A 24784-nucleotide genomic window follows, 5' to 3' on the forward strand; every position below is an offset into this window, starting at 1 on the left:
CGTCATTGGCAGGCGACACAATGACACTATGGACACGCTCGTGTCACTAGTTAAAATTGCTTATTTCTCTGGATTTAAACATTCTTCGAAACATTTGGGATAATGTAAGTACACAAGTCAGCAAAATATATAACACTGTTCTAGTGGTTTTTGGATATTTTAATAAAAAAATCTTACATATTGTGCCTTTAAAGGGTTAGTTCACCCAAAAATGAAAATTCTGCCATTAATTACTCACCCTCATGTCATTTCAAACCCGTAAGACCTTCGTTCATCTTTGGAACACAAATGAATATATTTTTGATGTAATCTGAGAGCGGCGTGACGCAGCTGACACAGAACAGCATACGCTGTTTACTTCCAGATGACATTCTCCAAAATGGCACCAGGGTGATGCGGAGGAGACGAATTGTTGAATAAAGTCGTTTTTTCTTTCTTTCGTGCACAAAAAGTATTCTCGTAGCTTCGTATAATTGCGGATGAACCACTGATGTCACCTGGATTATTTTACAGATCTCCTTGCTACGTTTCTGGACTTGGGAAAATTTCAGTTGCGTTGCCGTCTATGCAGGGTCAGACAGCTCTCAGATTCCATCAAAAATATCTTAATTTGTGTTCCGTAGATGAACGAAGGTCTTGCGGGTTTGAAACTTGAGGGTGAGTAATTAATGTCAGAATTTTTGGGTGAACTAACCCTTTAAGGCCCGTTCACACCTAGCATGATAACTATAAAGATAACGATAAAGATATAGTTCTAAAAATTATTCTCAATATTAAAGAATAGCAGAGTCCACACCACAGCTATAACGATAAAGGCACAGAAAAACGATATCGTTGGAATCACTTTCAGAACATTTTTTTCCAGCTGATGAATGATACAAACATTGACAGCCAGTCAGAATCCATCCTGCTATAATGAGCTGGAGAATTTAAAGCAGCAGACGAGCATGCGCTTAGAATAAACAGACGATATCATTCGCTGGTGTGGACGCTAATATCGTTATCTTTATAGTTATCATTCTTGGTGTGAACGGGGCTTTACAATATTGCGTTACTCCTTAGAAAAGTAACGAATTACCTCACGTTGTTACTTTTTATGGAAAGTAATGTGCTACTTTACTTTTGCGTTACTTTCTGGGCTGGGCTTGCTTGTTTGTTTTTAATATCTCAATCTCAACATGGGGACAGGAGAGCTGTCACTAAATAAATGGGAAAACAAAGTAACTGGCAGTACTTATTTGAAAAAGTAACTCGGATATTTTCTTGTAAATTAAAAAGTTGTTTAATCCTCATGGTTAGTGCACCCACATACAGCGCAACTGAGCTCTTGGTGACCCGAGTTCGAATCCCGTCTCTTTTGTCGATCCTGTTCCCCTCTCTCTCTACCCAATTAATTCCTTCTGCTCTCTACTGTCCTGCCTGAATAAAGGCATAAAAAGCCCATGAATGTAACTTAAAAAAAATAAAATAATGCATTACTTTACTAAAAAGTAATCTGATTATGTGACATGCATTACTTCTACTGCTTTACCCCCAACTCTGAGAACCAACAATATTGTATATTTTATATAATATTTTGTCATAGCCTCCACTAAATAGAAGACCACTTATGAATCCGCTTATGAATGAATGATTCCACTTACATCCCTTTAGAGTGGAAAAACCTCTTAACAACTCTTCATCATAAATACAGTGCAATACTGTAACACCATACACCACATCTCCTGATAGTCTCAATATATATGACAAAGTGCAGTGCTCTTTCACAGCAAGCGCCACCAATACGCCATCAAAGAAGAAGCTCTGTTATGTAACTTGCTTTAGGAAGGTGAGACTAATGCTGTTCTATAAGCCAGCATCCCTCAGAGAACAGCTTGAGCAGTGAGGTCACATCTCTCTGTCTGTTTGAATAGGAAAACTCTGCCCTCTACAGGACGGCTGTGATGACCTCACTCCACAAACACTATGCCATTCACACAGTAATGAGCTTTAGAGGGTGCGGAGAGGTCATACCCTCATCAAAGCACCATAAGAACCAATACAGTTGTGTTTTCATCGTATTTTTACGTCTAGACGAGTTATGTTGTTTATCTTTGAAATTAAAAAAAGTTTAAAATATGAATAAAAATGTGCTTGCATTAAGATGAAGAGTGTATTGTGAAGAGAAATTAGCGTTTTACCTTGAAGCAAATGCTATGCACACCCTAGTATGTCCTTCAAAAAGACTAGCTGCCTGGGCAGGATCAAAAAGGAGAGAGAAATATCTAAAGCGTGAGTGTGTTTTGGAGTGTGCAGTCGTTCTCGCTGTAACCCACAGGTTTGCCCGGATGAGGAGACGCTCCAGTCTCAGCAGCATATGGCGGCTCAGTGGGAGCTCCATGCAGATCTCACACATGAAACGCCGCATAAACAAGCCCAGCCCGACGTGCGCTGACCGCACTGACACCTACACACAGACCAAATTAAAGGCTGAAATCACACAACATCAAATCAACAAAGAGATAACAACATAATGATTGAAATAAACGTGATTGTGGCTAAAGTCCAGCAGGTTTTTGGCAAAACACACACACACACACACACACACACACACACACACACACACACACACACACACACACACACACAATCCTCAGGCGAAATTGCAGTGCACCAAATGCTCGTCTCCATGTTCATGTCAGTACTCTTGTTAGGAGCTGTCAAACAATATACTGTAGGTTTTAAAATGACCACTGCCAATGTCTAGAGGGCAGGTTTGCCTTATAGCTAAACGAATGCCAAACTACAGCTTACTGTTAAGAAATAAGATGTATATAAAATCAATGAAATCACAAGCACATTTATTTTTATTTTATTTGTTTTTACATTTATTTTAATTGTACTTTAATTATGAAAACATTAATATGGAATTATTATAAAAAAACAAAAAAACTAAAATATTTCAAAAAGCATTTTCTTTTAAAGTTGTTTTTCCACCACATCTGATATCACTGAAATATACTATTAAAGTATTTATCAATATATATTTTTTTATTTTACTTTTAATTTTTATGCATTTTTACGTGCTTTTGTCATTTTATTAAAAATATTAATATTTCAGCTTGATTTTAATTATTTATTTATTTTATTTATTTATTTTTATTTAGTCATTTATACATCACAGTATCACTGAAATAACAATAAATTAATAATAATAAAAAACAACAACAACAGTACTACTACTACTACTACTACTACTAATAATAATTATTATTATTACTAATTGTATTATTGTTATTATTATTACTATTATTATCATTATATATCTTCTAATACCCTGTTTAACATTTCCAAAAGTAATATTATTTATCATGACAGGCTCTTTTCTTTGACACTGTACATAAATTCTTTAATAATTGAAATATTTATTATTTAAAAAAAAAAAATATATATATATATATATATGTATATATGTGTGTGTGTGCTATTATATTATATTATATTATATTATATTATATTATATTATACTGAGCAACAGGGGCGCCGCTATGGTTTCCCGGCCCCCGAACATCATTGACTCGGAATTAGATTTACTGAAATTCTTTTGCTTGTGTTTCATGAATGGGGTCCAGTGACATCAGAGGTGAGCGTCCACACAAAGACAACCCGTTCAATTAAAATAGAGAAAAGGAGAAAAGAACAGCTCTGGTACAGTACAGCGCGTATGGCAGCGAAGGGGTCTTTGTGTCTGAGATCTCCAGGGGGCTTAATAGCACTCAGATGAGGAGGCAGAATCCCTTCCATTAGAGCAAATGAACAACAACACGGCTGGTGGGGGGTCAGTAGTAAACGTTTAGCTGAACGCTCACCAAAATCTACTCATCAAATCCAACTGCCTTTAGCAGATCCCTATACAGTGATGCACCTCATCCGCTAGACAAGGACTCTGAGCGATATACCTGAGAAATTAAAAACAGCACCATCTGAGATTCATTTGCATTTGAATCTTAATCCGTTCGTGCTCCGTTCTGACAGCTGATCAATAATAGACCAATAGCATGAGTCATCTGAGATTTTGGATAGATTTAGTTTCTTAGTGTGCACACTGTCGTGCAGGCCCGGATTGGCTAACCGGGCCGGTCTGCTTTTTGGCCGCGAGGTCCGGTACTGTCATGCCACTGCTATGGGGTTGAAATATGGATGCCTGTATTTAAGGCATTAAAGAAGCGTCCCGTATGAAAGTCATAACACAGTTTGTACCGTATTCGCAGGCATACGCCATATGACCACCAGACCATATGAATAACAAATTCTTAACTGATAATTAATCAGTTTTTGCGCAAAATATTGTTTTATTTGTGAACGTAGCCGGTTGTTGAAGGCTTTAAGACCAAGCGGAATCCTCTGCCGGCTGCTCCTGTTTCACAGCCAGCAGTTCTCTCAATAATAGCCATTTTAGTTCAAAGAATTTAAGTGCATAGACGTTTCATAGACGTTCAGTTGTTATGCTTTCAAATTTCTTGCCATTTGTATGTATGTAATTTCACAGTATTTTCACCTCCTAAATTACTACACTACTTGTGCAGTCACGATTTTATAATGGTACAATTTACTCAGGCCGATGACTTTTTTTTTTGTATGACATTAAAATAATTTTTAGAATATAGGTTAAGCAAAACAAATGCGATTATTTCTGAGAACTTTTTAACTGCAGGCAGACATTATGGTACAGTAGGCCTACAAATATTTTGCTGGAGATATGCGAGCAAAAAATTATAAATTAAAAAATGTATTATAGAAAGCGCAAAGGTGGCGCTGAAAAGGCCAGTAAAATAATAAAATAAAATAAAAACAAAGCTGTAGAAAAATATAATGAATTACAAGTCGGTAGAGAACAGTGCGCTATTGCAGACTTATAGTATATACTGAAGTTTTAATTACATTATTGTAATAGCTATAGTCAGTCGTGAACTAAAGTGGGCCGCTCGAAGGCATGAAACTCCAGGGCTGAAAATGACTCCCACTCTGGCCCTGCTGTCGTGAAAAACACAAGCATACAAGCTTGATTGGAGTTGGACCAGTCTAGAATGGCGTTCACACCTGAGCCACAGAGACGTGTCGATGACTGAAACCCAGCTGAAACCGGGCTTGGATTCCCAGAAATCCAGCATGGATGCCCATATCGTCACTGGGATTTACAGCTGACCCCGTATTTCACCAGTGTGTCACAGAGAGCATGTGGGAAACTGGCAAAGGCAGTCATTCAGGACAACCGGTGTTATTTTAATATAATTGATGTATTTTCATAGGTTTTCTGAATATTTTTTTTTATTTCATTTAAAGTTTCAGTTAATGTTAATGTTTTTTCTATTTTATTTATTTATTTTTTTAATGGTATTATTATTATTATTTTAGTTAACAATATTAACCCGGATAAAAACAACCAAAGTATTATTAAATTTCCAGCGATATTTTCAACTTGATTGCACAGATACTATCTGAACTGAACTGAGCTGGACGATGATATCACTGAATAAATGATGAACTGACTTTAACTGAAAACTGAGTGTTTACTGTTGTCCTTTTACATTATTACACACTATTTTCCTATTTAATACTGTAAAGCTGTACAATCTGTATTGATAAAAGTGCTATATAAATAAAGGGGACTTGACTTGACTATTAATAACCTTACTTTTAAAAGTCAATTTCAGAACATAAATTGCAATGAATTTCTACACGGAATGAATCCTACAAAAATAAAATAAAATAACATTTCTGAAATGAAGACAAACAGATACACACAGAAAAGACTAGTCACATTTCCATAATTTTCTTTTTTTTAACAATATATCTTTTTTTTCTGAGCGATATTTAACTAATTTATCGTTTGTATTACCTCATTTATTTATTTATTAATGAATTTATGTATTATTTGTATAATGTATATAATGTAGAATGTATAATTTTTATGTATGTATGTATTATTCTTATTATTTACAGCTTTTGTCCTCCACTTATTGTAATGTATGTATGCTTTTATGGGAGACAGATAGATGAAAGCAGATGACCTTCACATGCAGCAAACCTGGAGGACAAGGATTTAATCATCAGGAATCAATTCACTCCCTTTTCCTATTAACTGAAATTGATTGTTTAAAAGGAATTTGAAGGAATTTGCCTGAAATAAAACACTTAAAACTCTGAGGCACAGAATACAAATTTATTTAGTTTGTTTTATTCATTTGAATGTGTCCTTACAGAGCACAGGGTGATGAATTTGGCAATATACCTGTATTTTTTCAACGAAATTATTCCTGTTAGATGGATTCTACTGCAGTAGTGCTTTCTGTACACTCGCTGCCACAAAGGGAGGTGAGCATAGATAAACATTGGAGTCAATAAGATGCTTCAGCATCAATAAAACCTAATTACTTCTCTCCTTGAAATGTTGTTGACCTGCAAGCTAGTTGACTAATGTGTCTACCACTGTAATGTCCGATTTGCCAATGAATCGTTCTATTGAGCCGATTCTTTACAACGATTCAATCAAATCAACTCGCAGATTGTTTGTGAATCACTCAGATGCAACGGAAGACTTTGTTTGGGAGTAACAAAACAACAATTTTAATACAAAAATGACACGTAAAGTACTGCCCTGGAACATCAGATAACATATTTGAATGATAACTCGGTGAATCGTTATTTATCTAAATGAACTGATTCACTAAAATGAATCGGACTTCCCAGCGCTATTATCAAGTGTCATATCATTGGTCTATTTAAAGTACTGTATGAGACATAAAACTTTAAACCTTGACGATTTGATTGTAATAATGGATCATTTCACCGGCTCGCTCATTCAATCTCGTTTATTTGAACTCATTTGAGATAAAATGCTGTCATATCCAAACATCCAAGAGTTCACATATATACTATCTTTAGTATTTAGGTATATATACTACACTCTAAAAAATGCTGGGTTAAAAAGGGACAAACCCAGCTATTGGGTTGTTTTGACTCAGTGGTTGGGGTCAAAACAACCCAACCGCTGGGTCAAAACAACCCAATAGCTAGGTTTGTCCCTTTTTAACCCATTTTTTAGAGTGTAGTATATATACTATCTTTAATATTTAGGTAATGACTGTTAACTTGTGTCATAGTCATTTTTTAATAGATACATGAAGTCAGTTCCCCTTAAGTTCCTACAGGTGTTGTTTTCATTAGAAGAGTAACCACAGGTCATTAAAACAATGACCTCACAGCAAAGATGATATAACATTTCATAACTGCAATAGTGAGCATGTGTGTCTGTTACTAGAAGTTTGCGTAATATCTGCAGACTGAATTCTTAAAGTGCTGCATATGTCGAGGTTTGTGAAGGCTTGAGGGGGCACACGTGGTCACATGGACTTCCCAATTTTCAGACTCTGAGCTGACAGTTGGATCGCTCTCAGCGGGGCCCCTCTGGCTCCGGTAAACCAATCATCCGTATGCACATGCATACACACGCACACACACACACTCACACACACACACACACACACGCGCACACACACACAGCACTGACACACCACCACCAGAAACACATGAATTCAGTACTGCATACTCTGAACATACGGACATCCAATATGCACAACACCATAGATCACACATAAACACAACACACACTTCTGTAAATAGGTTTTCACAGTAGAGAGGCCTATATCACAAATGTTCCCTAACATAACATTTCTGTACACATATACACTTTGAAATGCACATTCAGGATCATCTTGTCTGATATTTACTCACTTATCAGAATACACACACACATCTGATAGGGGGACATATTACATTAGCACTGGGGTAAATCTACCTTGTAATGGTCAGTTTTAAATAAAATTTTGTTGAAATGTTATATAGGCTGTCAACCCTGTTACTTTTCTGAGGACATAATTGTCTCATAAATTAAAATGAAATTAGCTTGAGATCACAGCTCAGTTTTACTTCATACGTTTTAATATACAGTGTGCTAGCATATTACGTTCTACAACGTCACAAATACAACTACAACATGTTTATTAAAAAATGAGTGCTCTCGAACAATTAATCGCGATTAATCGCATCCAAAATAAATGTTTTTGTTTACATACTGTAATATATGAGTGTGTACTAGGGCTGCACAATAAATCGCATGCGATATTTAACGCGCATCTTGTCAGAAAGCCGGTTCTGTAATCAATTTTGAATGCGATTAATCGTGATTAATCGTTTGACAGCACTATTAGAAATATAATTTAATGCTGATACTTCTACAAATTTCCACTTTTTAATTATCAGATGTTTGTTACAAAAAATCAAGGTAACAGAGTTGACATTTTAAGATTGTCTCCTACTGAAAAATGTGAAAAAAGTGATAATAAGACACCTTGAAAGGTTTACTTCTTGAAACTATGATGATGATGTAATTATGACCCACCAACACACTACACACTTCTGTTAATTGTTTTTTCACAGTATGGGGCCTATATACGCTATAAGCGCATTACAAATATCCCCTAACATATAATTTCTGCACACATATAGTATACACTCTGAAATGCATGTTCAAGCATGTTTGGGGTCACTGTGTCTGATATTTACTGACATCAGAAACCACACACACAGATTTGCTAGGATAGAAATACTACATTAACGATGGGCTTATATCTATAAAATGTATGCAATTTCCAGTTTTGAAATGGTGATTTTTAAAGTAAACATTTGTAGTATTTTATCTGTCAACCCTGTTACTTTTCTGGGGACATAATTATGTCTCATCATCAATAAAAAATAATTTAGTTTTAGGTAACAAAACTCAATATAAATTTGTACATTTTAATATACATTAGGATACAATTATCGTAGTTTAATTTGAGATTACATGTTTGTTCACAATGTCACAAATACAACTACTAGGTGTTTATTGGAAATAGAATCCAATGCTGATGTTTCTGTAAATTTCCAATCAGATGTTTAATATATAAAATCAAGGTAACAGGGTTGACATTTTAGGATTGACGCATACTGACAAACTTCAGCTTATCATTAAAAGGTTTACTTATTGACGTGATAATGTAAAATTTTGATGGTAACGGGGTTGACAGTTTTACGGTTTCATTTGAGATGCGTTTTTGTTTCTTTTTTTATTTATTTTTGAACTACTAGCTAGAAAGAATAGGGTGACCATACAGGCCATTTTTACGGGACATGGCCTTGCCAGGATTTCTATATTGCCTAAAATATCCAGGTTTTGGCAGTTTGCACTGTGCAGATAGATCATTGTATGACATTCACGAGAGCTTTAGAGAGCAGAGCAGAATCACTCTCGCGGTACTTTGGTGTCATACAATGATCGGTGCGCAGCGACGGTTCAAGTATAATGAACAAACACGTGCGCATATTTGCATCGCTTTGATCGTTCTCTGTAGATCTCACCTTCTCACGTGCCATGATTGGTCGATTATATACAATACCTGCATGTTATTGGTCAAACTACTTTGGATGTTTTAGGCAATATAAAAATCCTGTTCAGGACGTGTCCCGTATAAATGGCACATATGGCCACCCTAAGAAAGAAAGAAAATTTAATGTTGAAATTTCTACAAATATTCACTTCTCAAATATCAAATCTTTGCATACAAATCAAGGTAACAGGGTTGGCAATTTGAGACATTTTAAGATTGTTTCCTACTGACAGACTTGAAAAAAAAAAGTGATAAAAAAAGAGAAGACCTCAACTTGTCTTTGAAAGATTTAAGTCTTAAAATTATGAGGATGTCATTTTCGATTTATGAAACAGTTCATTACTTTAAAAAAAGTTAATATGATGGTAACAGGGTTGATACAACCTGGAGACGCAGTTTCAAGGGTTTTAAAAACACATTATACCAACTAAAATCTAAAAATTTACAGTGTTCTTGCAGCTATTTTTTGCGAATATAATTGAGTAGTTGGAAATACAGGGTGGAAACAGGACAAAAAATATTTGTTATGATTAAAAAAAGACAAAAACAATTGTTAGTCATTTTTTTCAGATGCATATGAGGAACACAAACAGCACCTGCTTTATAGAATGGCCCCATGACACACAGTAAACACGCTTCTTCTCATCTTTCACTGATCAAATGTGACACACACTCTCTATACATATGCACACACACACACACACAGCCCTGCTGTAATGCCACACAGAACAAAATGTTCTCTCTCTCCATCCCATCATGCTCTAGGGACCCTCTCGCCATAGTGTTGAGCTTCCAGTGACACTCAAGGTAACGTCACCCCACTTCAAAGAAAAAAAACACCTCCTATACTCATTCCCCTCCCGTTCACCTCCTCTCGCTGTCTCTATGGCATATAGGTGAGATACACCTCCCTCTCTCATGCTCCTCCTCTTTGTGTCTTTTTAGCTGCTGCATCCACCCCCTCCTCAGCGTATGCACCTCATTCAAGGGTAGCCCCCTCTCCTCACCTCTCACGTGCTGGGACACCTCTGTCCCCATTCTTAGCTTTCAAATACAGTGTTAAATTGACTACTTTTATAAAACATTTATGATCATTTTGTGAACTTATGGCCTTATACCTTGACCACTGATTTCCATATAATGAAATTAGATGGAGACTGGGACTGTCAAGCTTGAAAAGGACACAAAAAGCACCACAAAAGTGTTTCATACAACTTGTGCACTACATTCTTTTCATTATGAAGCTAAACGGTAATATAAGACAAACATACTCATTAGACACATTAAAACATGGCTGATGGCATTGTTTTTTGTCATTTTTGCAGCCCCACTCCCCATTCACTTTCATTCTATGAAAAAACGTAGCCAGGACATAATTCAAAAATTCACCTTTTGCAAAGAAATACGGTCTCAGAGATTTGGAACAGCATGTGGTTGAGTAAATAATAACAGAATATTTTTTTTTGTGTGAATTATCCCGTTTTATAAAGATATAACCCTCTTGTTCACAGGAATTCAGGAGGATGAATGAATATGCATTACGAAAATGGCTAATGTGCTTTACAATTACCCTAAAAAAGTGTGGAAAGCCTCGGAGGGGTTACTGAAGTGCAGCAAAACAGTAGTGATATCAATTGACGTCCTATAATAATTTCTGCTCCTGTGCCTTTAATATTGGCTTTCAAAGTGAAATGGAAAAAAAAGTGAATGGAGTGATTGAATGAAGATGAGAGGTGGAGAGCTGATATCGGCAAAAAGGAGAGGAAGGAGACCGTTCATGAGATGAAGAGATGGATAGAAGGAATGACTGGATGAGAGTCTCGCTTGACCAGAGTTATGTGATGCATTTCACGGTGCTGCATTTCTCCTTTGCCCTCTCTCTCTCTGCTGTGCAGTTTTCTGCAACCTATGCACTAACAACTGATTCATGCTCTCCATGAGAGAGAGACCGGCACTCGCCAACACAAATGACAGCAGGAGTGGGCGCTCTGCCAAACGCCGTGACTTCAAACACTCCAATTTTATTGCATGCACATACATAAATAAAAATCAGTTAAGGATGTAACGGTATGAAAATTTCTTATCACGATTATAGTGACCACATTATCACGGTTATCAGTATTATCACGGTATTGTTAAAATGTGCTGGAGATGTTCAAAAAGTACCGACACATAAAATCACTTCACCAAGTTTTATATTTAAAAATCAACAAACAACAAATAAAATCACTTTTTGTTTGCATAATCACTAAAACAATAACATTACCAATGATGTTCGGATTTTAAATGACAACTTGACTGACAACAGTTTAATAGCATGTTGAAATATCTAATGTAAATGTTCAAAATAAAAAGCTTTGAAAAAGTTTAATAAAAAGGTAAACCTCACATTTCAGCCTTTAAATAAAGAAAAGATATGTCAAAATGATAATTGATTAATAAATGTTTGTATTTTATCTTCTCCATAATAATTCTAGATAATTTATCTGAATTGTTTAAATGTGTAGAATCCATATAAGCTTGTTTTTCATCAACCGGTCAAAATTTACAGCAGGGCATGCTAATTCGGTCCGTTTTTGGCCAGACAAAAACTGCACACAAGCTGAATGTAAATATAAATCTCTGTAAATCCACTCACTGACAGCAGGTGGCGCTTATGGAAAAGCTGAATTAGAGCTGTTTCCCGTAACCTCCGTGGACAAAGCAGTATTGCGATTAAGAACACTTCCTTTAGGTATTACATGGAGCGAAGATGAAAACAAATGCCATCGAATCGTTTCTGAAGACAGTCAGAACCTTTAGAGGTACATTCATATAATTAATTAATTCATATATTCATTTGTATAATTCTTTTAAAACCTCCCAGCTTTTCCGCCCTGTTTTCACTCAAAACGAAACTACTCTGCGGGCTGTGCGCACGTGAGACTGTTACTTAAAACTGTGCTTTATGCTGGACAGTATTTATTTATCGCGAGTTGTTCAAATCGCGGTAATCTAATACGGTTTTAATGATAATTAAAAGATGAAACGGTGATACTAACCGTGGGGAATTTTATCATGATTTATCTTCAAACCGGTAATCGTTACATCCCTAAAATCAGTGTTATGAATGCTTCAAATGCAGCTTATTCTGCACAATATTATTTATTTTCTTTTCACCATCCAGTCAATTACAGACTGACAAGTCCTGCCTTACATTTTCTTCTCATCCTGTTTGAATTAGAGAAATAGTAATAATTTAAATAATTTAAAAAATTTTTATTTTATTTTCCATGATAATATTTCAGTTGTTCTCAGTCTCAATCTGTGCTCAGATTTGTATAGGAGATAGAAAAAAAATACAAGATGGGTGGAAAAACTACATATTTTGTTTACAAAACTTTTCACGTTCTCTTACAAAAGTATTGCGTTCCCCCAAGAAACTTTAAAGATGGGGTCTAATGCCATTTAATGCATTCTAAGTTATTTTTAGTTATTTAAAGAGTTGAATTCTCATACTAAACATGGCCAAAGTTTCAAAAAACGATTTGGACATATGATGGAGAATTTCTTGACCAAATACACTCCTTCGGAAGTTTCGGAAAGTTTTTTTGGAGCATGGCTCTTCATGATGTCATGAAGGGTGGAATTCATTGTATGGGCACTTCTCCAAGAAGAGTGCGCACACACGTCAACAAGAGCGAGAGTGTCGGCAGTGCTGCACAGGACATGCTCAAGAAGAATATCTCCAAAAAAGTGTGGTTTTGGTTATAAGGTAACCTTATTCAGCTTCCCAAAGAACCCAGCGTTACATGAACAGTGGATGCAGTTTGTTTTTCTGGGGCAGCAACGGAGTTTCGCAATGTGTTTGTTTTATAGACAAGGCCCAGTTGGATTTGCACATTGTTTGATACTGAAAGATGGAGCTGTCCCAGTGATAAAAGATCCTGGTTATGATTCGGAACCGCAGGCGGTAAGTAAAACTGCATCAAATTTCTGTGTTTTGTTGGCAATTGGCGCGCAAATGCTTGTGACTCTTTAGCTTCGCCCACGACACACCTCCAGGAACTTGTCTGTTCTTGTCTTGTTCAGAGAGAATCATAAAGCTGTATCTTTCTTTTATAAATATGATAAAACTAAAGACTCTTTGGAGTCAACATTTCTCAGAGGAAGACAAAAGTTTTGCATGTGAATGCAAAGTTTCTTGGGGGATTGTGAATTTTTTTTTGTGAGCAAACGCAAAATTTCTGAAAGGAACAAAAGTTTTGCGAATTAATACAACGTTTCTCAGGAAAGCAAAAGTGTTGTGAGCGAACGCAAAATTTCTCAGGGGAACGCAAAAGTGTTGTGAGCAAAGGCAAAATTACTCAGGGGAATGCAAAGATGTTGCGAGGGAATGCAAAGTTTCTTGGGGGAACGCAAAAGCTTTACAAGACAACAAAAAAGTATTGAAATATAATTTTTTTCTCCTTTTTCATTCTTTCATCACTATTTTCCTTTAGGGGCTCAGTAGATTTGGCAAAGCAGCTGAAAAAAACAGCCTAATCCAGCCTAAGCTGGTTTTCTGGTCTTAACTGGTTTTAGCTGGTTTTCCAACCTGGTATAAATGAATGAATAAATTAATGCCCTGAGCACGTCCTCGACAGCCGGCGCGTGACGTGTCGTCTTCTTCTTCTTCTTGCTTTATGGCAGATCGCAGACTTATAAGTGCATTACCGCCACCTATCTCTAAAGTGGACCATTGACACTCTATCTACAATCTCAATTAAGAGTGTCAATGGTCCACTTTAGAGATAGGTGGCGGTAATGCACTTATAAGTCTGCGATCTGCCACAAAGCAAGAAGAAGAAGATGTGCCACTTGTGATGGGAAGTTCGGCTCTTTTCAAAGATTCGGCTCTTTTGGCTCGGCTCCCTTAGAAGAGCCGGCTCTTACGGCTCCCAAATGGCTCTTTATTTAGTATCACTCGGAGCTTTCTATTTTAGCCCAATTTAGCAATTGTGAATGGTTTGTGTGTTGGTAAGCAATTTTTTATTCAGTGTTTTCATAAAAGACTTTTTATGCATTTTTTTTTCGTTACAAAAAAAATACACAGATACTATTAGGCTATTTAAGATTTTAATAAAACTTTAATTGAACAATTGAACACAGAACCACAGCAACCACAGCAAACAAATAAATAAAGGCAAAAGTCTTAACATTAAGACACTAGTTTTTAGTGCAGTTTGGCATTCAGAAATATCAGATGCCTCAGCTTGGATGTGCTGATGCGATTTCTCCTCTCTGTGATTATTTGTCCTGTTTTTGAGAAGACTCTCTGAGAAGACCGATGTTGCAACAATGCAGTGACTTCCTACCTTAAAGGCAGAGTAAGTGATTTTTCAAAAACACTTTAGAAAACTGATTCGGGCCGAATCGCAAAACAAACTTGTAGCCAATCAGCAATAAGGGGCGTGTCTACTCGTGATGTGGAGGAGAGCGCGTTCAGTGCATGGGACGGACACAACATTGGCTACCAGAAATCACTTACTCTGCCTTTAACCAAGGCGCTTGCGTTTAAATCCGACTCCCCCGTCTCTCTCTCTGTCGCTCTGTGTACCTGGCCTGTACCACTACACTCGCTATCTTCAGAGCTTGTGTCCCCATTCCTTCTTTCACATAATGGTATGATCCTAGTCTGTCCTCCCATGTGATTAGCCGCATGTGTTTTTGTTGTTTTTTTGTAACGAAAAAATGCATAAAAATAAGGCTTTTATGAAAACACAAAATAAAAAATTGCTTACCAACACACAAACCATTCACAATTGCTAAATTGGCCTAAAATAGAAGGATCCGGTTGAAGATTCAGCTCTCCCCGACGGGAGTCGGCTCTTCTCGTTCGCTACAAAGAATCGGCTCTTAGAGCCGGCTCATTCGCGAATGACACATCACTATTGTGAACGCACTCAGGACAGTTCAGACATTGCGTGAATCAGAGGTAAAAAACTATATAAATACTGTTCAGTTTCTTGCACAGACCGATCGTTTCATGTCTTTACACATCAATGTATCGTCATGAGCCGCAGGTTTTAATTTGGTTTTGTTTGCGTATGTTTTTTTTTTACTCTCAAAGCCGTGATTCCCATTCACTTCCATTTATAAGACTGACAGACTGCAAAGGTTTGTCCATCCCCTTAATTGTCAATTATTTAAATGAATGAAAATTAATTTTAATAAAGTAGCACTAGACTAAAGTGACTAAAGGGCAGTGTATTGTGCTGTCCACAAGATGTCGCTATGACACTGTTGTGTTAGGGCAGATTCAAGTATTTTTAGCGCTGTTTGAGCCTTTTGATAAAAAAAAAATCGTTATTTTTTGCCTATTGAGATTTATGTCATTTTTCTGAGATTACTGTGCATCTACTTGATATTCAGTGAGACGCTACATCAAGATTTAGGTGTAAACTGACAAGCCAATTTAGTTTGAGTTTATACGTTTTTGGGATAAACTGGTTGTATATTTCCCTGTGCTAATCTCACTGAAATATAAAGCTTACTTTAGAACCTTTTTATTTCTACGAGATTGGAACATTTTACATAGATTCAACACCTACTTACAATCCAATTACACTGGCATTTAACCTGCTTGCACATAGTACATACACATTTACATTCTACAATGTCGCAGACTTAATGCATCTCAACTCAAAACATGCAGTGCTCCTTTTCTGGCGCATCCAGTCTCCTACCGCCAGCAGAGCATGTCACAAATGACCCACCATTGCCCTTAGAACGACATACTCCACCACACCCTACGACCTCGCTCTTTGCTGACCAGTATGTGACGCCAGCCCATGCATCAAGGTTGCCAGGCACTGGGGCCTCAGGGCAGGTACCGCCACTTTGTTTTGACAACAGCCCAGATGCAAGACCAGGTGGCCAGGTCGATAGGTTGTTTGAGGCCTCTGTTCGCAAATGCAGTGGCCATGAGCCCTCAGGAGCCACGCCTTGGCAAAGCTCTACACATCATATTTTCGTTGAGATGCCAGCTGTGCAGCAGTCACTCAAACCCCATCCAGTTGTATCACCATATCCAGCCCAGCTGACTAGGCCCGGCCCCCAGGCTTACTCTAGTTATTCGTATCCCCCTTCTGTGACTGCACCGAGTCTTCAGAGCCCACCAGCAGCGAATATTACTGTTAAGCACGTAGCTGCAGGGCAGGCCCTTCAAGTGTATTCCCCCGAAGCCACATTTCACACCACTCAAGGTCCAAGCTATGGTGGAGCCAACCCGTTGCCCCCGTCTGCTAATGCATGGGTTCCAGCATAACCCTGCACAGCCCTCAGGTAGTGTTAGACCAGGCATCCGCTGATGCTCCTCTTGATCTGTTTCCTCGACAAACCCAGATTCACCCTTCCCACCTCAACATGCATGTTGATGCTGTCTCTCAAGCTGCCCCACCACCTACATCTGCCAGCCAATCGGCCCACCCACATGTGACACAGTTCAGGCCTCCTGCTCGAGCAGTCACCAATTAGTGCCTTCCCATGGCACCACCCAGGAGCCTGAGGAGGTCTCAGGTGAGGACACAGCTGTTATGGAGGAGCCTGAGAGCGGTCAGCCCCTGGAGACCAGTGAGGTGTATGTGGATGTGGGGATGGAGGCATTGCCTGCTATGACCACACAGGAGCTTCGAGCGGGGCAGAAGGAAGACCGAGTCATCGTTCCCATCCTCCACTTTAAGAGCAGGAACCACAAACCAAGCCACAGTGAGAGGATGGAGGTGGGCACCACCGGGGGTCTCCTTTTAAAAGAGTGGAGAAGGTTAGTGGTAAAAAAAGGGATCCTGTATCGCAGTGTCAGAGACTGTCATAAAGGGGTGGTGGAGCAACTAATATTGCCAGAAAAGCTGCGTGAAACAATCAAAACAGCCCTTCACAATGACTCGGGGCATCTGGGATTTGAGAGGACACTACAGATGATAAGGGAAAGATTTTACTGGCCAAGAATGTTCCAGGAGATCAAGGCTTGGTGCGAACAGTGTGAGAGGTGCTGCCTTAGAAAAACTCCCACAGCCAACGTCAGGGCCCCCCTTGTCAGTATCCATACCAGTACCCCCATGGAGCTGGTCTGTGTGGACTTCTTGACACTGGAGAAGTCCAAGGGTGGCATGGAGAATGTGCTCATTGTTACAGATCACTTTTCCCGCTACGCGCAGGCCTACCCCACCAGGGACCAAAAGGCAGGCACAGTAGCCAGGGTCTTGTGGAGGAATTTCTGCTGCCGTTTTGGGTTCCCTGCAAGATTACATGCAGATCAAGGGCGCAATTTTGAAAGTGCAATTGTGAAGGAGCTATGCAAGTGTACTGGCATCACTAAAACCCACACCACGCCCTACCACCCCCAGGGCAACGGGACCACTGAAAGATTCAACCGCACCCTGATGAACATGCTGGGAACACTAGAGCTTCACCTGGCCCAGCCATTTCTGTGGACTGCTGAATGCGAGGAGGCCTTTCAGTCTTTAAAAGAAAAGCTGATAAGTGCACCAGTGCTAGGCTATCCGGACTACAGTCAGCCCTTTCTGCTGCAGACCGATGCCTCAGGAATGGGGCTTGGTGCTGTGCTAGTACAGGTCCAAGATGGGGTGGAAAGGGTTATTGCGTATGCGAGCAGAGGCCTGAGCCCACCCGAGACGAGGTATCCGGCACACAAGCTTGAGTTCCTCGCTCTCAAGTGGGCCGTGATGGATAAGTTCCATGACCACCTCTACAGACGCAAGTTCTCTGTTCTGACAGACAATAACCCTCTAAAATATGTAATGACCTCAGCCAAACTCGACGCCACAGGTCAGCGATGGGTTTCTCATCTGTCCATATTTGACTTTGATATCCAGTATCGGAGGGGACAGGATAACTCCAACGCTGACGCCCTCTCGCGTATGTCCAATCAGGAGGTGGCGGAGACCCTGCAGTCCTGCCCGCAGCAGTTGAGGACTGGTAGACCGAGACATGAGGAGGCACAAACCACCCAGGAGCCTGAGGAGGTCTCAGGTGAGGACACAGCTGTTATGGAGGAGCCTGAGAGCGGTCAGCCCCTGGAGACCAGTGAGGTGTATGTGGATGTGGGGATGGAGGCATTGCCTGCTATGACCACACAGGAGCTTCGAGCGGGGCAGAAGGAAGACCGAGTCATCGGTCCCATCCTCCACTTTAAGAGCAGGAACCACAAACCAAGCCACAGTGAGAGGATGGAGGTGGGCGCCACCGGGGGTCTCCTTTTAAAAGAGTGGAGAAGGTTAGTGGTAAAAAAAGGGATCCTGTATCGCAGTGTCAGAGACTGTCATAAAGGGGTGGTGGAGCAACTAATATTGCCAGAAAAGCTGCGTGAAACAATCAAAACAGCCCTTCACAATAACTCAGGGCATCTGGGATTTGAGAGGACACTACAGATGATAAGGAGAAAATTTTACTGGCCAAGAATGTTCCAGGAGATCAAGGCTTGGTGCGAACAGTGGGAGAGGTGCTGCCTTAGAAAACTTCCCACAGCCAACGTCAGGGTCCCCCTTGTCAGTATCCATACCAGTGCCCCCATGGAGCTGGTCTGTGTGGACTTCTTGACACTGGAGAAGTCCAAGGGTGGCATGGAGAATGTGCTCATTGTTACAGATCACTTTTCCCGCTACGCGCAGGCCTACCCCACCAGGGACCAAAAGGCAGGCACAGTAGCCAGGGTCTTGTGGAGGAATTTCTTCTGCCGTTTTGGGTTCCCTGCAAGATTACACGCTGATCAAGGGCGCAATTTTGAAAGTGCAATTGTGAAGGAGCTATGCAAGTGTACTGGCATCACTAAAACCCACACCACGCCCTACCACCCCCAGGGCAACGGGACCACTGAAAGATTCAACCACACACTGATGAACATGCTGGGAACACTAGAGCCTCACCTGAAGCCCCGGTGGCATGAGCATGTGGATGCCATGACACACGCATATAACTGCTCGCGACATGACTCCACTGGCTATAGCCCGTACTACCTTATGTTTGGTAGACATCCAAGGCTCCCAGTGGACCTCATTTTCGGGTCCCCCACAATGAAACAGCCGTGTGAATACAGCGAGTATGTCCAGGCCCTGTATGACTCCCTGACACAGGTCTATGCCCTGGCTAATCAGACATCTCAGCTGGCGAAAGGACAACAGAAAAAGTATTATGACAAAAAAGCTAAGAGTGAAGACTTCAGTCCAGGTGATAGAGTCTTAGTCAAGGTCTGTCATGTGGAGGGGAAGCAGAAGTTGGGAGATCGATGGGAGGCACGGCCATATGTTGTGGTCAGGAAGCAACCAAGTTTGCCTGTTTACGTGGTGCGGCCAGAGGATGGAGGAGGAGAGAGAGTGGTTCATAGAAACCTTTTGACGCAGTGTATGTTTCTTCCAGTGGAGCGAGACGAAGGAGTGATCGTAGAAGGGGGAGAGTCAGATGGTGAGATAAGCGGGGCAGGCATTGAACTGGAGGGCGAAGAGGGAACAGGTGGTTCGGAGGGAACAAATGATGGTTCGAAGGAGACTCTGGACAGAGCCTTGATTGGATCAGCCGATGAAGAGGGGGAGCAAATGAGCACAGAGGAGGCTGACATGTGGACAGAGGAAACAAGTGACAGAGAGGGAGTGTTTGTGACTGGTAGTGGTGCCACCTCCACTCAAGGGCCCAACCCTCCAAGGAGAAACCCAAGAAGAAACCGGCATCCCCCAATTAAACTCTCACTCGAATCCCAAGTTGTGAAACTGGAGAGTGACCTCCAAAAGATAGAGAGAGGGAGAAATTTGTGGCTAAAGGCTAAAAATAAGAGGAGCAGCAGGGCACCCGCAGAGCCATACTGCATGCACCCTGATAACAGTTAGCTACCTTGCACACACAATCTACACACATTGTGTGCTATACATTCACTCAAAACACATTTATTGTTTTGATTATCATAGATCAGACCACAGAGTTTTGGTTAATCAGATGGCTGGGACACCAACAATTAAAGAAGGGGTGGATGTAGGGCAGTGTATTGTATTGTCCACAAGATGTCGCTATGACACTATTGTGTTAGGGCAGATTCAAGTATTTTTAGCGCTGTTTGAGCCTTTACTCAGAGAGAGAGGGCTACACATACACTTTTAGGAATCATCTCAATCAATTGTTAGTTAACAAGGCAAAACACTATGCATGCATAAAATGTGTATCATTTTAATTTAAGTTAGTTATAAATGATTAATGATGCTCCACTCTCAATTCATCCAACAAATGTAGCATAGAAGCACTGTGGCCTAATTTTAAAATAACATGAAGACATCAGTGAATACATCTGAGTTAACTGATTGCAGCATTGCATGGTAACATTATGTAACTCTGACAAATCTGAAAGGCTAAGATGATATTCATCATTAACTTTGTTAAAAACTCTCGTACGTCTAGAACTACAAGTATGTTTCAAGTACAAACAAACCTATTCAAACGGAATCCAAAAGAAGCATTTTTATAATGAACTAAAAAGAAAAAACATCCGACAACTGAGATTTTCCCTTCAGAAAAACCCTGTTCAACAAGAAAGACATAATTGCAAAGTACGAGAGACTCAAACAAGTGGAATTTACTAATGGAAGTCCCACTCAAAGCTCATTAGAATAATAATCATGTTAGAGTGCATTTCCTCAGAGGAGGTGAAGCAATTTGTGAGACATCCTGGCGTACTTCAAATCCCAGGTGTTTTATATGCAAACGGAAAGCCACTCCGGGGTATCCCAGTGCAGGAATCAGATTCAGTAAGGTGTTGCATTAAGTATGAGCCCATGAAGCATCTATGAGGCATTCAGACAGTCTGCGCAGGGTGAACATGACAGACTCATGTAACATTCATGGTGGGAAATGTAATTTTAAAAATAATTTTAGATGAGAGATTTGTAGGACGAGAGTTGCGATAAATACACAGCATGCAAGGAATAGTTCACCCCAAAAATAAAATTTCTATCACCATTTAATCACCCTTGTGTAGTACTAATTGTTATTTTCTTTCATGGAACACAGATGTAGGTGTTTAGCATAATGTTTTCCATACAATGGAAGTGGATGGGGACTGGGGCTGTTGAGCTCCAAAAATGACAAAGATTTTCTGTGAATAACTACTTAAATTTCTGCTTTTTTATGCACACAATGCTATCAGATTGTTTCAGAAGGCATGCAATATAATACAGGAGTCGTATGGATTACTTTCATGGAATACAAATGTAGGTGTTTAGCAGAACGTTTTCCATACAATGGAAGTGGATAGAGACTAGGGCTGCTGAGCATCAAAACAGTCAAAAAACTACCAAAAAAGCAGTACATGCAACTTTTGCACAATACTCCAAATCCTCTGAAACCATATGATAGCTTTGTGTGAAAAATAAATCTAAACTTAAGCCATTATTTGCTGAAAAAATTCTCACACATTCCTCTTTGTTGCACCACATGACAAAGATTTATTTAATTTTTTTTTTTAATTTCTGTCTTTTTAAATGCACACAATGCTGTCAGGTGGTTTCAGGAGACATGCAATATAATACAGGAGTTGTATGGATTACTTTCATGGAGCACAAATGCAGGTTGTTATCAGAACATTTTCCATACAGTGGAAGTGGATGGAGGCTGGGCTTGCTGAGCTCCAAAAATGTCAAAAAACTACCATAAAAATAATACATACAACTTTAGCATGATATGCCAATTCCTCTGAAGCCATATGCTAGCTTTGTGTGAGGAATAAGCCATTATTTGCTGAAAATGTTCTGACAACGTTCCCATTCGTATGGGCAGATGACATTCTAGACTTTCTATGAATGACTACTTAAATTTCTGATTTTTTTTTTTTTTATGCACACAATGCTATCAGAAGGTTTCAGAAGACATGTAATATAATACAAGAATTGTACGGATTACTTTCATATTGTTTTTTTTGTTGTTGTCATTTTTGGATCTCAACATCGCCAGTCCCCATCTACTTTCACTGTATGGAAAAGAGCAGCTTGAACACTCTGCTAAAAATCTTTTTTAGCATTCATTGGAAGAAAATCTAGAAAAGAATCCTAAGCTCAAATTATGACATTAGAATGACAAGAAGGTAAGAAAATGATGACAATTTTCATTTTTAAGTGAACTGTCCCTTTAAAATATGTCCTTCTATATCGATTGACCCTTGATATACATTTACGAACACTTATGAATTGACTCCAGCTGTGTGTTTGTTAATAATGTATGCACTAATTGTGAATAAGTGGACTTATACAATTGTGCATGTCAAGTTCACTCTTGCAGAAACTCCCTAGAGCAGCCATGCAGACATACTGGTACATGTGCATTTTCATAAACAAACAGTCATGCGACACACACAGTGATGGAATTGCTTTTCAAATACATGTATACACTGAGTGCGGACACACAACATCTAGGGGCGCAATCTCATTTGAATACACACTGACACACATTCCCCACCCCCACACACCACACACGGAAGCATTATGCAGTCTTTAACTCACGTTGGAGTCCAGCAGGTCGATGCCGTCCAGGCTCTTGCTGCGGTGGATTCGGCCCTTGATTCTGCGCAGGGATGGTTTGCCGTGCACCGATCCCTCAGATTCTTCCAGCAGAGAGATGTTTTCTGGTGTGCCAATGAAACCGTGGATCTTGGGATAGTAACTAAGAAAGTGACAGACAGTGTGTGTTAGATGTGGTGTAAATTTAATCTCAATTAAAAAGATGAGCACAACCAATGGAGTTTCGTTAGTGAAATGGAGTGAAAAGCGCTTAAAATGCTTACACTGCAGGCCCGTACTCGTCTTTGTCGTGTTTGGGGAAGACCCTGAGATTGAAGAACAAGAGAAAGAGAAACACTTTAAATTTCACGACAAAATAGACAAAATCTATAAGAATAGAGACATTTATAAGGGATAGTTCACACAAAATTGACAATTCTGTCATCAAAACACTCTTCTGTGGAAAAAAAAAAGATATTTTGAAGAATGCTTTAGCTTTTTGTCAATGACTTTCATTTTAGGGACATATTTTAAATTTTTTTTTTTTGTAGTTCTGTTTGATGACAAAAGTGGCATAGAAATGACACATTTCACCTTAAAATACGTAAAGAAACCATATAAGCTATTTACATGAACTGCCATAAAACTACATAAAGATGTCCAAATGCGACGACATTTAAATGTTCAGTTTGTTGACCTGCACACCATATGAAATATCATTCTCCATCATTCCTTACCATGGATTTTTATGATGTACAGGTTTAGATGAAAAATAAAATTTTTGGAAGATTTTTTTAAATTCCAAGCAATATGTCATGTTTAGTTTAGATGTCTCTGTTACTCTTTGAAGGATAATTAAATACAGAAAACAGAAATATTAAAGTAAAAATAAGTAAATAGTAACAAGGGCTTTCTTTCTGCCTAGGCTTTGCTGTTCTGAAGGAAACCAAAAATGCTTTTAGCTTAATAGGTTTAAACAATAAAAAATGGTGGGAAATTTTGCTAGATGCTACAGTGCGTGTAATATAAAAATGAACATTTTACTGACTGGGGATTCATTTTTAATCAACCAATCAGTTTCGTCAACATGAGTCAACATGAAATGACGTTGGCAAGTCTTTTCACTTGCATAATGTGACATATTTCAAAGCAAAACAGGATATTCATTGAGAAAAATGCTATTGTGGCACATATCCACCATCATTCAGCCATAATAGACACAAATCACCCACATTAATTCACACAAAAAAGTAAAAAGCCAAGCTCGGATAATATTTCATAATCGTGTCCCAACCACTAATACAACCACAGTATGTAAAACCAATCCAACAAATTCAATAGTTTAAAAAAAAAAAGGTGTTGGGTGTTTACAGTTTTATCTACATTTTTGGTTTACACTGTGCACCTTCAAATGCCTCTTTGCGATAAAAAGAAGAAACCTGACCTTGCAGAGGGTGAGGGAGAGGTTATAATCCCTCACTCGCTCCGACCGGGATTCGAACTGGTATTTCAAGCATGGGAGGTGGGCGCACTAACAGGGATGCTAAAGACCGCAGCCTCTAGCATCAGTCGCTAGTGCTCCTCTTGAGATCAGGGGAGTGAGGTTTACCTGCACAGGCCTCCGTTACACTATCCCCCTAAACCTCACTCCCAACCGGGTCACGGCACCAATATAACTCCTCCTGTTGTACTCCTCTCACTTGCTCCACGCGGGATTCGAACCTGCGTTTCTGGAATGCAGCTTCTAGTGTCTGTCGCTAGTGTGCCTCTTGAGATCAGGGGAGTGAGGTTTTACCCCCACAGCTT

At 39.3% G+C, this 24784-nt stretch overlaps 1 pseudogene; it reads right to left on the reverse strand.

Annotated features, from left to right (window-relative positions):
- Positions 1 to 24784, reverse strand: part of LOC107688939 (tight junction protein ZO-1-like) — a 163070-nt pseudogene that overhangs the window by 108171 nt on the left and 30115 nt on the right.

The sequence above is a fragment of the Sinocyclocheilus anshuiensis genome, unplaced genomic scaffold (genome assembly GCF_001515605.1).
Source record: "Sinocyclocheilus anshuiensis isolate Anshui unplaced genomic scaffold, SAMN03320099.WGS_v1.1 scaffold1062, whole genome shotgun sequence".
Taxonomy (NCBI): Eukaryota; Metazoa; Chordata; class Actinopteri; order Cypriniformes; family Cyprinidae; genus Sinocyclocheilus; species Sinocyclocheilus anshuiensis.